Source organism: Macaca mulatta, chromosome Y (assembly GCF_049350105.2).
Source record: "Macaca mulatta isolate MMU2019108-1 chromosome Y, T2T-MMU8v2.0, whole genome shotgun sequence".
Taxonomy (NCBI): domain Eukaryota; kingdom Metazoa; phylum Chordata; class Mammalia; order Primates; family Cercopithecidae; genus Macaca; species Macaca mulatta.
In genome coordinates, this window is record NC_133427.1 from 1296906 (window position 1) to 1312147 (window position 15242).

At 40.9% G+C, this 15242-nt stretch overlaps 1 protein-coding gene across 2 annotated transcripts in view; it reads right to left on the reverse strand.

Moving 5' to 3' along the window:
• LOC720406 (P2Y receptor family member 8) overlaps positions 1–14931 on the reverse strand; it is a 72612-nt gene extending 57681 nt beyond the window's left edge. The window contains exon 1 of one of the 2 annotated variants that reach the window (XM_028842023.2): positions 14355–14931. The gene's annotated coding sequence lies outside the window, so the exon portion shown is untranslated. The remainder of the gene's footprint in view (positions 1–14354) is intronic. The other variant, XM_028842024.2, reaches the window with a different exon arrangement.
• Positions 14932–15242: the final 311 nt, after the last annotated feature.

The window sequence follows — 15242 nt, forward strand, 5'->3', positions numbered from 1 at the left end:
TCTGAGGATCCACTCATCCCTTTATTCATTCATTCATTCATTCATCCACTCATTCATTCCTTATCCATCCACTCCTCCATCCATCCATCCATCCATCCATCCATCCATCCATCCATCCACTCATCTATCCATCCATCCATCCATCCATCCATCCATCTATCCATCCATCCATCCATCTATCCATCCATCCATCCATCCATCCATCCATCCATCTATCCACTCATCTATCCATCCATCCACTCATCTATCCATCCATCTATCTATCCACTCATCTATCCATCCATCCATCCATCCATCTATCTATCCACTCATCTATCCATCCATCCATCCATCTATCTATCCACTCATCTATCCATCCATCCATCCATCTATCCACTCATCTATCCATCCATCCACTCATCTATCCATCCATCTATCTATCCACTCATCTATCCATCCATCCATCCATCCATCCATCTATCCATCCATCCATCCATCCATCCATCCATCCATCCATCTATCCACTCATCTATCCATCCATCCATCCATCCATCCATCTATCCATCCATCCATCCATCTATCCATCCATCCATCCATCCATCCATCCATCCATCCATCCATGCATCCACTCATCCATCCATCCATCCATCCATCCATCTATCCATCCATCCATCCATCCATCTATCCACTCATCTATCCATCCATCCATCCATCCATCTATCCATCCATCCATCCACTCATCTATCCATCCATCCGTCCATCCACTCATCCATCCATCCATCCATCCATCCATCCATCCATCCATCCATCTATCCACTCATCTATCCATCCATCCATCCATCCATCCATCCATCTATCCATCCATCCATCCACTCATCTATCCATCCATCCATCCATCCACTCATCCATCCATCCATCCATCCATCCATCCATCCATCCATCCATCTATCCATCCATCTATCCCTCCATCCATCCACTAATCCATCCATCCACCCACCCACCCATCCATCCACTCATTCATTGACCTGTCTACAGTGAGGGTCTGTGTCCCGTTCAGGTGCTCAAGAAGGTGGTCTCAGGATGGGGCAGCTTCACCCTCTCACAGTCCTGTAGCCAGGGTCTGTAGCCTTGGAGGGAGTTGTGCTCCACAACAGTATGGAGGGTTTGAGTGGGGACCCCCCAAATCCCTATTGGTGCAAAAGATCCTCTCTCCTCCTCTGATTAGGCCAAGGAGCTCAGTGTTTTGTGAAGAATTTGTTTGGGGAGTGTTTTGAGTTGGATTGCACCCCTTCCAAAGACCCATTGAAGACCTCAACATAGGTACCTGTGAATATAGGACCTTATTTGGAAATAGGATCTTTGCAGATGGGATTAAAATGTAAGTTAGGATGACGTCATACTGCATTTGGATGAGGTCTTAATCCTGTAGGACTGGGGTCTTTCTGAGAAGAGATTGAGACTGAGGCACGCACCGAGGGAAGATTGCTGGGTGAAGACGGAGGCAGAGATTGGAGGGAGACATTCCCAAGTCCAGGGACGTCAAGGATGGCAGAGGATCAGAAGCTGGAGAGAAGCAGGAAAGATTCTCCCCAAAGCCTCAGAAGGAGTATGCATTAATTTGGGGCCGTTGACTGGAAACCTTCCGTTTATTCACCAGTTGACTCAGTCATGCATCCATCTACTCATCCATTCATCCATCCATCCACCCATGAAATCATTTATCCATGTATCTATTCATGCATATCATTCACTCATTCATTTATCCATCGATTCATTCATCCACTCAGTCATTCCTTATCCATCCACTCACCCATCCATCTGTTCATCCATCCATCTATTCATCCATCCATCCATTTATCCATCCGCTTATCCATCCATCCACTATTCATTCGCCCATTCATTTATTTATGCATCCATTGATTCACTCGTTCATTTATCTATTCATTCATTCATGTATTCCTTATCCGTCCACTCATCCATCCATTCACTCATCCACCCATCCATTCATCCATCCTTCCATCCATTTATCCATCCACTTATCCATGTACCCACTATTCATTTGCCCATTCATTTATTCATGCATCCATTCATTCACTCATTTATCTATTTATTCATTCATTTATTCCTTATCCATCCACTCATCTCTCCATCCATCCATTCATCCATTTATTCATCCACTTATTTGTACATCTATTATTCATTCACCCATTCATTTATTCATGCATCCATTCATTCACTCACTCATTTATTCATCGATTCATTCAGCCACTCATTCATTCCTTATCCATCCACTCATCCATCTATCTGTTCATCCATCCATCCATTCATCCATCCACTTATCCATACATCCACTATTCATCCGCCTATTCATTCATTCATCCATTCATTCATTTATCCATTCATTAATTAATTCATTTATTCCTTATCCATCCACTCATCCATTCATCCTTCCATTCATCCATCCATTTATCCATGCATCCACTATTCATTCACCCATTCATTTATTCATGCATCTATTCATTCACTCATTTATTTATCTATTTATTCCTTCATGTATTCCTTATACATTCACATCCATCCATCCATTTATCCATCCACTTAGCCACCCATCTACTATTCATTCACCCATTCATTTATTCATGCATCCACTCATTCACTTATTCATCGATTCATTCAGCCACTCATTCATTCCTTATCCATCCACTCATCCATCCATCTGTTCATCCATCCATCTATCCATTTATCCATCCACTTATCCCTGTACCCACTATTCATTTGCCTATTCATTTATTCATACATCCATTTATTCACTCATTTATCTATTTATTCATTCATTCATTCCTGTCCCACTCCTCCATCCATCCATCCATTTATCTATCCACTTATCCATCCATCCACTATTCATTCACCCATTCATTTATTAATGCATCCATTCATTCACTAATTCGTTTATCTACTCATTCATTCATTCATTTCTTATCCACCTACCCATCCATTCATCCATCCATTCATTCATCCAACCATCCATCCATCCATTTATTCTTTCATGTACTCATTCATCCATCCAATCATCCCTTCATTCATTCATTCATCCACTCATTCATTCCTTATCCATTTACTCATCTATCCATCCATCCATCCATCCATCCCTCCATCCATTCATCCACTCGTTCATTCACCTGTCTCCATATCCATCCATCCACTCACTAGTGTACTAATCCACTCATTCACTCATTCATTCACTCATTCATTCACCCATCTATTTATGCAACCATCCATTCAACCATCCAACAAACAGTACTGAGGCCATGGTAATCTCTTCTGGTCTCTCATCTACAAAGTCACAGTCCCTACAAGGACCCTGCTCATTCATTCCCTGTGGCTGAGACTGAAGGAGTATCTCCTGTTTCTATTCCACATGTGGCCACCTGCTGGTCTGTCCCTGTCCTGAGTGCAGGGGTAGTCTCATTCTCCTCCAGCCCCAGAACAGATGAGTGATAAATAAATACCTGGAGACAGAATTCCTCCAACCCTAGGGTAAGAGACTGAGTGTGCTAGAAGTTGCCTGTGTTGGTGCCAAGAGCTTGTGATGGACATGTGGACACTGTAGATGGACAACAGCCCCTTCGCTGACCAGCTGGTGCCTGGGAAGCCTCCAGCTTCACTGAGCTTCAGGTTTCGTTTCTTGCATCTCACCGGGAGGCTGTCTGCAACATGCCCATTTCAACCACTGGCTGAGAGGCTCATGCAGGTGTGCACATAACAGGGCTCCTTGCTGAGAGTGGTTTCCTGGATAGTCCATCAGAGCTACTGTTGCACAACTGCCCCTTGAGGAGGTCATCACAGCTCTGAGTACCAGGAGCTGCCCATCAGCACCGTGTGAACTCAAAGTCTTGCATTCATCCTCATAGGACATCTTCAAAACCACTTTAAACATCCCAGGGAAGCCCAGAGGAGCAAGTGCTTCCAAGAGGCTGGCTCTGGTCTGTGGATTGAGTGTGGATTTGAGTGTCTTTGAATGCGTGTGAGTTTGAGTCTCTTTGAATGAGTGTGGACTTGGGTCTCTTTGAATGTGTGTGAGTTTGAGTGTCTTTGAATCAGTGTGGACTTGAGTTGCTTTGAAAGTGTGTGGGTTTGAGTCTCTGAATGAGTGTAGACTTGAGTCTCTTTGAAAGCATGTGGGTTTGAGTCTCTCTTAATGAGTGTGTACTTGAGTCTCTTTGAATGCATGTGAGTTTGAGTCTCTTTGAGTGAGTGTGGACTTGAGTTTCTTTGAATGAGTGTAGACTTGAGTCTCTTTGAATGAGTGTGGATTTGAGTCTCTTTGAATGTATGTGATTTTGAGTCTCTTTGAATGAGTGTGGACTTGAGTTTCTTTGCATGAGTGTGGATTTCAGTCTCTTTGAAAGCGTGTGGGTTTCAGTCTCTGAGTGTGGATTTGAGTTTCTTTGCATAAGTGTGGACTTGAGTCTCTTTGAATGAGTGTGGATTTCAGTCTCTGAATGAGTGCGGACTTGAGTTTCTTTGCATGAGTGTGGACTTGAGTCTCTTTGCATGAGTGTGGATTTCAGTCTCTTTGAATGAGTGTGGATTTGAGTCTCCTCATTCCTGCACCTTTTCAGTTCCTTTTGTTGCATGGGACAGTATGAATGACGCTCCCCATTGGTCCAGTTTTGCAAGTAAAAATGTCACATGTGGAAGCCAGCATTTAGTCCTCGGGCAGATAAGCAAGTTTGACGAGAATAACCTTACACACAGAGGGGCCCTTGGTCTTGGAAAGGTGGAGAATAAACCCGCCATTTCCCCTGAGACCTGATCTGCACAGGGGATGTCTGCTTAATCTACACATCTGCGGCTTGTAATGACAGAGTCTCTTGAATTCTACTTACTTTATTATAGAAACAAGAGCATGCATACAGCACATCAGGAGATGGAGAAATGGAGGGAAGTGATCCACAGTCCCTTGACCCAGCCCATTCTCTCTCTGAGACCTGGGGGATGGCACATGGTCTTGCTTCTCCTTCCAGATCTCTGGAAGGATCATCTTGTCTTATCTTGCCGGCCTCCCATGCTGTGGTTCAGAATTGCGGGAGATTCTGTTCCAGTGGGGATGCTTGTCTATACCTTGGGCAGTTTGGGGTGTCACAACTGGAGGGGGTGTGTCTGGCGCATGGTGGGTGGAACCCGGGACGATGCTCAATGCCCTATAGTGCAGAGGATAGGCTCAACACACAGAATCCTCCAGCCCTACATGTCAGCAGTGCTGAGGCTGAGATATCCTGCCTGAGAATGAGAGTCTCTGTTAGTGTCTATCTATCTGTCTATACCTATCTATCCTATCTATCATTTATCAATTTATCTACATATCATATCTATCTCTCTATCTGGCACCTACACCTATGTATTAATCTTCTCTATCTATCATCTATCTATACCTTTCTAGCATTTATCTCTCATCTCTATCATTTATGTCTACCGTTTGACAGTGGTTTCAGCTAGGGGTGATTTTTCTCATCACGGGACACTGGGTAATGTCTGAGGACAGTTCTGGTTGTCGCAACTGTGGGGGTGGTGCTGGCATCTGCTGGGTGGAGCCAGGGATGCTTCTCAATACCTTACAGTGCACAGGACAGCCCCACCACGGAGAATCACCTGGCCCCAAATGTCTACAGTGTTGACGTGGAAAGACCCTGCTTTTAGTATAGAGAATCTCTCTCTCTCTCTGTCTGTCATCCATCTGTGTATCCATGTATCTATCTATCTATCTATCTATCTATCTATCTATCTATCTATCTATCTATCTATCTATCCATCCATCTATCTATCTATCTATCTACCATTCTTTCTATCTATCTATCTATCTATCTATCTATCTATCTATCTATCTATCTATCTACCATTCTATCTATCTATCTATCTATCTATCTACCATTCTATCTATCTATCTATCTATCTATCTATCATCTATCTGTCTATCTACCATTCTATCTATCTATCTATCTATCTATCTATCTATCTATCTATCTACCATTCTATCTATCTATCTATCTATCTATCATCTATCTGTCTATCTACCATTCTATCTATCTATCTATCTATCTATCTATCTATCTATCTATCTATCTATCTACCATTCTATCTATCTATCTATCTATCTATCTATCTATCTATCTGTCATCTATCTATTTCTATTATCGATCTATCTATCTGTCATCTATCTATTTCTATTATTGATCTATCTATCTGTCAGCTATTTCTATTATCTATCTGTCATCTATCTGTCATCTTTCTATTTCTATTATCTATCTATATATCTATCCATCTATCATCAATTTCTATTATCTATCTATCTATCATCTATCTATTTCTATTATCAATCTATCTATCCATCCATCCATCCATCTATGTATCTATCATCTATTATCTATCTATCTATCTATCATCTATCTATCTATCATCTATTTCCATTATCGATCTATCTATCGATCTAGCTATCTATCTATTATCACCTCTATCTATCTATCTATCTATCTATCTATCTATCTATCTGTCAATCAATCTATTATCACCATTATCTATCTATTATCTATTTATATATCTATTATCACCATTATCTATCTATCTATCTATCATCAATTTCTATTATCTATCTATCTATCATCTATCTATTTCTATTATCAATCTATCTATCCATCCATCCATCTATGTATCTATCATCTATTATCTATCTATCTATCTATCTATCTATCTATCATCTATCTATCTATCATCTATTTCTATTATCGATCTATCTATCGATCTATCTATCTATCTATTATCACCTCTATCTATCTATCTATCTATCTATCTATCTATCTATCTATCTATCTGTCAATCAATCTATCTATTATCACCATTATCTATCTATCTATTTCTATTATCTATCTATTTATATATCTATTATCACCATTATCTATCTATCTATCTATCTATATCTATGCATGCATGTATCTGTGTATCTGTCTATCCTATCTATCTCTCATCTATCTATGTATCTGTCTAATCTATCATCTATCTAATCTATGCATCTATCTATGTATCTATCTAATCTATTTATCCATGTATGCATGTATCTATCTAATCTATTTTGTAAGTATGTATCTAATTTATGTATGTATGTATCTATTGTATTTTATCTATCTCTATTATCAATCTATCTCTCTATCATCACCGTTATCTATCTGCATGTAGGTACGTATGTATGTATGTATGAATCTATCCATCCTATGTATCTCTCATCTATCTACATATCTCTCTAATCTATCATCTATCTAATCTATGCATCCATCTATGTATGTATGTACCTATCTATCTATCCTTGTATGTATCTATCTAATTTATGTATGTATGAATGTATGTATGTATCTATCTAGCTATCTAATTTATGTATGTATCTATTTTCAATTCTCTCTGTCATCTATCTACCTATCTATCTATCATCTCTCTAGCTATCATCTATCATCTATCTATCTAATTTGTCTCTCATCTATCTTTAAGACAGTGTTAGATAAGCAGGTGATTTTGCTACCTGGAGATATTGAGTAATATCTGGAGACATTTCTAATAGTTACAACTGTGGGTGCTCATGGCACCTTGTGGCTGGAGCCCACGGACACTGCTCAACACCCTACAGTCCCCAGGATGGCCCCACCACAGGGAATCCCCCCCTCAAATGTCACTAGTGCCCCAGCAGACAGCCTGTGTCTTTTGTGTCTCACAATTGGTTCCACCCCAAGAACTGTCCTGGTCCCCGTCTTCCTGCACGCTCTCTCCCTCAGGGATCCCCCTGCTCACAGAGTCTCCCATAAACAATGTCCAGGCTCCCCTCACAGCCTGACGGCACCCAGCCCGAGGGGTCCACATGCTCAGCCCACCCCCAGCTCATGAACTCCTGGGGAGCCTGGACAGTGTATTGTCACTCTGCCAACTCATCATCTGAAACCAACACAACCTGGCACCTGCCACCTGCTTCTGTCTGTGCCACTCCCTTCCCAGCCATAGAGAGTCTCCTGGGATTCCTCCCTCCCATGGAGCCCTCCTTGGCCAGAAAATCACACATTCTGCTTCCACAATGTCCCTCTGCTCAGGGCACCACCACCTTTTCCCTGGAGCAGAGCAATCTGCCCAAAAGCGTCAATGCAGCCTTCGAGGTCCCAGCCCGGCTCAGGGGCATGAGAAAACGCTCAACATCAGGAATGATCAGGGAAATGCAAATCAAAACCACAGTGCGATACCACCCCACTCCTGCAAGAATGGCCCTAATCAAAACATAAAAAAATTACAGATGTTGGCGTGGATGTGGTGAACAGGGAACACGTCTACACTGCTGGTGGGAATGTAAACTAGTACAGCCAGTATGGAAGACAGTGTGGAGATTCCTTAAACAGCTACATGTAGCACTACCATGTGATCCAGCAGTCCCACTATTGGCTATCGACCCAGAGGAAAGTACTCATCATACGAAAAAGATACTTGCACACGCATGGTTATAGCAGCACAATTAGCAACTGCAAAAATGTGGAGCCAGCCCAAACGCCCATGGATCAACAAGTGCATAAAGAAGCTGTGCTATATTTATATATACAAATGCCGGCACTGACACAAACACACATATATAGTCATATAGATGTGTGCCATATGCATACATATATGTATATAGATATACAAACATATGCATATGTACATATATGTGTAGGTAATACATATGTGTGTATATATACACATGTATACAGGCATATATGTGTATATACACACATGCACATACACATATATGTATATATACACACAGACATACATGTGTACATGTGTATATATACACATATACATATACACACACAAACGTGTACATATGTATACATACACATGTACATATACACATATGTGTATGCATGTATATATGCACACATATGGGTGTATGTGTATATATGTGTACATATACATATATGTATACATACATATATACATCATATATGTGTGTGTATATGTGTGTATGTGTATACATATGTGTATACATACATGTATGCATCGTATATGTGTGTACATGCGTGTGTACATCATACATGTGTGTACATGCGTGTATACATCATATATGTGTGTACATGCGTATATACACCATATATGTGTACATGCATATATACATCATATATGCGTGCATGCGTATATACATATACGCACATATGTGTATATACATATACGCACATATGTGTATATATATAGACGTGTGTGCATATATACACACATATATATGATGGAATACTACTCAGTCATGAAACAGAACGGCATTTGCAGCCACCTGGATGAGATTGGAGACCATTATTCTAAGTGAAGTAACTCAGGAATGGAAAACCAAACATCGTATGTTCTCACTCATAAGTGAGAGCTAAGCTATGAGGATGCAAAGGCATAAAAGAATGACACAATGGCTGGGTGCGGTGGCTCACACCTGTCATCCCAGCACTTTGGGAGGCCAAGGCGGGCAGATCACAAGGTCAGGAGTTCGAGACCAGCCTGGCCAACATGGTAAAACCCCATCTCTACTAAAAATACAAAAATTATCTGGTCAAGGTGGCACATGCTTGTAATCCCAGCTACTCAGGAGGAGGCTGAGGCAGGAGAATCGCTTGAATCTGGGAGGAGGAGCTTGCAGTGAGCCGAGATTGTGCCACTGCACTCCAGCCTGGGCAACAGAGTGAAACTCCACCTCAAAAAAAAAAAGAAAACAAAGAAAAAAAAAGAATGACACAATGGACTTTGGGAACTCCAGGGCAAAGAGTGGGAAGAGGATGAGGGATAAAAGGCCACAAATTGGGTTCAGTGTATACTGCTCAGGTGATGGATACTCCAAAATCTCACACATCACCACTAAAGAACGTACTCGTGTAACCAAATAGCACCTGTTTCCCCAAAACCTATAGAAGTAAAAAGTGTAAAACTAACCAACAAAAACACATATCGACTTCTGAAAAAATTTTCTGAAGACTGCTTTCTTGAGGCAATAAAAGAGATTGTTGGAGCCATAAATAATATATATGTATATGTTATATATTTATATATTTATTATTTAAATATATTATATATTATGTTTTATTTATATGTTATATATTTATATATTTATTATTTAATATATTACATATTATTCTTATTTATATGATATATATTTATGTATTTATTATTTAAATATATTATATATTATTTAAATATTACATATTTTTATATTTATAATTTAAATATATTATATATTTATATATTATTTGTATTTATATGGTATATCTATTTATTATTTAAACATATATTTATATATTTTTATTTATATATCATATATTTATATATTATATATTTATATATTTATTATTTAAATAGATTATATATGATTTATTATGCATATATTTTATATTTTTATATTATTTATATATTACATATTTATATATTATTTATATATTATATATTTATGTATTTATTATTTAATTAGATTATATATTTATATATTATTTATTATTTTCATATTATATAGTTATATATTTATTATTTAAATAGATTATATATTTATATATTATTTATTATTTACATATTATATATTCATATATTTATTATTTAAATAGGTTATATATTTATATATTATTTATTATTTTCATATTATATATTTATATATTTATTATTTTCATATTATATATTTATATATTATTTATTATTTTCATATTATATATTTATATGTTATTTGTTATTTTTATATTATATATGTATATATTTATTATTTAAATATATTATATATTTACATATTATTTATTATTTATATATTATATATTTACATATACTATATATTTATTTATATATTATTTATATATTACATAATTATATATAATATACACACACACACACACACACAGATATATCTGTTGCTTTGTCCTAAATGAACACAGATCCTGCGTCCCTGGGGAGCGACAGTGTGAGCTGCAGAACCGTCCCTGGAGTTCCCTGAGCTCAGTGCAGTCCTTGGGGGTAATCTTGGGGGCACCCATCCCGCCCACCCTCTTTCTGTACCTTCTGCAGGGGGTCGTGTGTCTCCCAGGGGCCGTGCAGAAACTCCTAGCCCGAGAGAGGTAGAGCAGGGAGCCAGGTGGACACTGGGATCCCTGGACCCTGCTCCGCCCACCTCAGTGCCTCCAGGGACAGAAGAGGGGCTGTGGGAGGGAGGTTGGGGACCCTGCCCAGGCCCAGCCAACGAGGAGGTGCTGATGGAGAGGCAGGGCTGGAGGACAGGGCAGCAGGAGAGAGACTCAGACAAGAGGGGGCCATCTGCCCAGGCCAGGGGCCTCTCCAAGTCCAGACCTGTCCATATTCACCACTGGCAATAGCTACTCTGCTGTTATCAACCCTAAGCCATCACTTCTCCCCCAGAACCTTAAGTGGCAAACCCAGAAATGCAGTGTGGGTAGCACTGGAGGGAGGGAGGGTCTCTGTGGTTCTCCCAGGGGACCTCATCTCTCCCACGCACCCCAAGCTTGGTCCATGTTAGTGGCGCAGCCAGGTGGGGACCTGGCAGAAGGCATCTGAAACGCACTTGCTTTTACAAAGACAGGGTTGCCTACTGTCCGATGAGTCCCATGCATCCCTCTCTCAGCCTCTGACCTCATTGTCCCCCTGGGGGTGGGGGACGCCCATATTTGGAAAAGGGGCAGCGTCCTGGTGCACGCAGGACACTGGCATCTGTGTGACAGTGCCCAAGTAAAAGTACTGTTTTTGCAACGTGGGATAATTTCCCTTTTTTTTTTTTTTTTTTGGAGACAGAGTCTCACTCTGTCACCCAGGCTGGAGCGCAGTGGCGCGATCTTGGATCTTGGGCTCCCCGCAACCTCCGTCTCCCAGGTTCAGGTGATTCTGCTGCCTCAGCGTCCCGAGTAGCTGGGAGGACAGGTGGGCACCACCGCACCCGCCTAATTTTTATAGTTTTAGTAGAGACGGGGTTTTACTATGTCGGCCAGGCTGGTCTCGAACCCCTGACCTCAAGTGATCCGTCCACCTTGGCCTCCCAAAGTGCTGGGATTAAAGGCGTGTGTCACCGCCATAAAAAAAATATATATATAATATATATTATATATTTTTAATATATTATATGTTATATATAATATATATTTATATATGTTATATATATTTATATATTATAAATTATATATATTATATTATATATATTTATATATGATATATTTATATATCTTATATATTTATATATGATATATTTATATATGATATATTTATATATCTTATATATTTATATATAAGATATTTATATATGATATATTTATATAAGATATTTATATATGATATATTTATATATCTTATATATTTATATATAAGATATTTATATATGATATATTTATATATCTTATATATTTATATATAAGATTTTTTTTTTTTTTTTTTTTTGAGACGGAGTGTCGCTCTGTCGCCCAGGCTGGAGTGCAGTGGCCGCATCTCAGCTCACTGCAAGCTCCGCCTCCCGGGTTCACGCCATTCTCCTGCCTCAGCCTCCCGAGTAGCTGGGACTACAGGCGCCGCCACCTCACCCGGCTAGTTTTTTGTATTTTTTAGTAGAGACGGGGTTTCACCGTATTAGCCAGGCTGGTCTCGATCTCCTGACCTTGTGATCCGCCCGTCTCGGCCTCCCAAAGTGCTGGGATTACAGGCTTGAGCCACCACGCCCGGCCATATATAAGATATTTATATATCATATATAATATATTATATATTATATATCTTATATATTTATATGCTATATATTTATATATTATATGTTATATATTTATATATATTATATATTTATATATTATATATTTATAATATATATTTATATATTATATATATATTTATATATTATATATATAATATATATTATATATATTATATATATTTATATATTATATACATTTATATTTATATATTATATATCATATATCATATATTTATATATAATAATATATTTCTGTATTTTATATATTATATATTATATATATTTATATATATTTTATATATACACACACACACATGCTACTATCTGGTGCTGCTTGCCAAAGTCAAGTGGGCTATGCAAGGAGGAACAGAGCAGGAAGGAGAGATTGGACGGCGTGGTCAGATGCACCTGCTTCGTCAGGGGTTTCAGCTCCTTGGTGCTTTTTACTCAGGGGCCTCGCGTTTCCGCGTGCGCATTCACCTTACGGAAACATAACAACATGGGAAAAACAACCACACACACACACACACACCCCAAAAAAAACCCTTTTCTTTTTGGGAACAGAGCCGCGTGACCACGGTTCCTCTTCATAGAAACGTGACATACGGTGCCACAGCAGCAGCACTTGTGTGTGTGGCTGGGAATTCCCAGATCTCCCTCGACCAGGTCTGCGCGTGGGAACTTGGCTTTTCCCAGCTTTTTAGTGACGGATCTGAAAAAGCCCAAGGAATCAGGGTTTCTAAGTGGACCTGTGCAAACGAGGACTGAGGGGGTGGTGAGACCCGGGTCTGGGGTCTCCCTGGCACCGAGGGGGTGGCGAGGGGCCACCACGCTCATCCAGGCACCCACAGGGCTTTCAGACCCATTGACTTGATGCCTACTGTTCCATTATGGGAACGCTAAGCATTCGGGAGTTATTTATAGCCCACAGCTCAAGGTCATTGCCAAGGTCAGATTGCAAACATTCAAGAAACTGCAAACTCCGGCATAAATGAGTTACGAGCGGCAGCCCCAGCTGCTTACCCTCTCTCAGGTTAACCTCAACAGAGTTGCATTTCACGGAATGAGTTTTTTTGTGTATTTATTTATGTATTTTTTTGAGACGGAGTCTCGCTCTGTGGCCCAGGCTGGAGTGCGGTGGTGCGATCTCGGCTCACTGCAAGCTCCGCCTCCCGGGTTCATGCCATTCTCCTGCCTCAGCCTCCCGAGTAGCTGGGACTACAGGCGCCCACCACTGCACCTGGCTAATTTTTTAAATGTATTTTTTTAGTAGAGATGGGATTTCACCTTGTTAGCCAGGATGGTCTCGATCTCCTGACTTCGTGATCCGCCCGCCTCGGCCTCCCAAAGTTCATGGAATGAGTTTTTAAAGGAAAGGTGGTTTGCATCCCTGGAAAATGTGAGCATTTCCCCGATAAGCGGTTCTGCAAAGTCTCCTTCGCAGGGAATTTGCAGATTTGCACACCTGGTCTCCTCTAGCGTGAGAACAATATACTTCATGGGGTTTGCACTGTCTTCCCCCATGTTCTCACCCCACACAGACCCTCCCAGTGACCCTCTCGTCTCCCTTGACAACACAGAACAAGAAGAAACGGCCAGCCCGGCAGCTCACCCGTGCAGAAGCAGTGGCAGAAGGAGCAGGTGAGAGTTCAGAGGTTCTCCAGGTAACGGAATCCAACGCGTAAGTCGACGGCCGTGTGCCTCAGAGCCCAGGACTCAGAGGGTCAGCCACCAGCTTGCAAGCCCTGGCCACCCAGTGTGCTTAAGAAAGTGCTTGCTGGTGGCAGACAGCTGCCCTTCCAGTTCCATCTCTCCAGCAAACATTGCAAGGGTGGCCTCCCCGCTGGGTGGCCCGCCGGCTGGCACGATCATCTCCAAATGCAAATTCTGCAAACTCCACCTCCGAGCGGACAACTACGGTTACGACTCAGGCTTAGGTGGAAAGGAAGCCTGTTGTGAAATTTCCTGTGTAACTGTCTGAACCCTGGTGTGCAGGGCTGAGCTCATCGCTCGGTCTCTGGGCGGCACCGTTAACCGCCCACCTCCCTATCACTGGCTCCCGGGGGGCCCCACTCGAAGAAAACCCTGAGAATTTTCTAGAGAGGAAAAGAGGGAGAATGATTTTCCTCGACGTTGTCACCAGCGGCAAAGTGCCGTGGCATTCCCCAGAACAGATTCCTGTTTCTTCTGAAATTAAAACAAAACCAAACCCCCCCCCCAAAAAAAAAAAAACCCAGAACACGTTTCCTTTTAGATTCTAAAGCTGTGCGAATTGCGACGTCTTGGTACACGGCCAGACTGTGACAAGCCAACAGACCTTGGGCACTGATCATTCCGGCTCTGACACTGGGTCACGGACGGGAGAGGTTCATACCCTCAACATCCCCTGAGGATTGGCAGGTTTCACGACTGAGGACCAGGTTCCCGAGTTCCGGCATCCTTGCTTGTGATGAGCGATGGTGGGCTGTTGTCATTCGTGCGAGGAGGAGGTTGAGACGGA